Consider the following 1,500-nt stretch of genomic DNA (forward strand, 5'->3'; position numbering starts at 1 on the left):
CCACTGACCTCAAGTCAAAAACTCACAAAAATCTAAGATGGTGCCCTGTGTGTGAAAAAAGGGTTCCCTGTGCCCAAGTTTCTGTACAAATTGCTCATTTCTCTCGCGTAAACGTTTACACAGCCTTGTAAACGATTACCACCTGCTGTTTTGCAATGAACTTGATCTTATGACTATCTAGCAACGATTACCACTTCATGTTTTCAAATTACTAACATACCCAACTTCCTTTTCCACTTACCTTACTATTTTTACTATCCTTATCCACTTACAAATGTAGAATATACAATCAACAATTCACATTACTATACATTTAAAATATATACAAAGCAAATGCACCCAATATTGCTTGGATATAAATCATATGGAATTCAAATTGGAATTGCTACACGTATATCATTGTCTGTTGTAACAATCAAAACTTATTACAATACAACATGAATGCCTATAACACTGTTTGTCTAAATACAGTTCAAATGTACAAATTATTCATCAATACATATCCATCAACCCATCAGTACAAAGCCTACAACAACCCATATTCCTCTAACGCATCAAATATTCTCAAGTTGTCGTTGTCGAGGATCCAGTATTTCACATAATTCTTCCTTATTTGACTCAACTCCTCCTTGAAAAAAAAAACAACCCAAACTTTAGATATAACGGACCATATCATCATAAATTAGTAACAATGACATTACATACTTACATTAGTGTACTCCGGCATGCTCTTGCCGTTGTATTTATTCTCTCCATCCCAAAGTTCAATGGATTTTAACATCATCACACCACAATCATACCTTAAATAATAGAACAATTTATCAATTTTTCCGTGATTAAAACAAACAATGTTAAAAATGCCAAATTTTTCAATACGATTAGTTATACAACTTACAAGTTCGGCTGGGGTGGGATATTTCCATCTTTAACGCACAATGCACCTATACTCCCCTCCGGTCTATTGTACAACATCTCAAAGATTTTTCCCATGTTTGCAGCCTAAAAGAATCAATCATTAACACATACATTAACACATCATTATATCCGATCACCTAAATTGATCCACAAAATGAAATATCAAATCATACCACAAATGCGTCAATTTTTTTCCTATTTCTTACACCCTTCCCCATTGAGTCAATCACATATAGTTCCAATGTGCTAATTTTGACTGCATAGCACCACCAGTGTTCAGCATGCAGAAAGGGCATAAACAGCTATAACCAAATAAAACAATCATGTCAATGCTTCAAGACTCAACATTTGCCAAACATTACAATTACACAATAAACTAACTAACTCACAAANTCAGCATTCGGAATGTCTGCAAGACCAAATATATCGGACCTCATATACGACGTGTAACTACTCAGGGAGTACTTGTTCCGATATTCCGGACGTCGTCTTCCAAAGTCAGCGAGAATATGGCCCTACCAACAATTACTAATGCATTCAGCATATGCACAATATTTATACAAAGCTAATCATATGAAATAAATT

This window comes from Vigna radiata, chromosome 2 (assembly GCF_000741045.1).
Source record: "Vigna radiata var. radiata cultivar VC1973A chromosome 2, Vradiata_ver6, whole genome shotgun sequence".
NCBI classification, from domain to species: domain Eukaryota; kingdom Viridiplantae; phylum Streptophyta; class Magnoliopsida; order Fabales; family Fabaceae; genus Vigna; species Vigna radiata.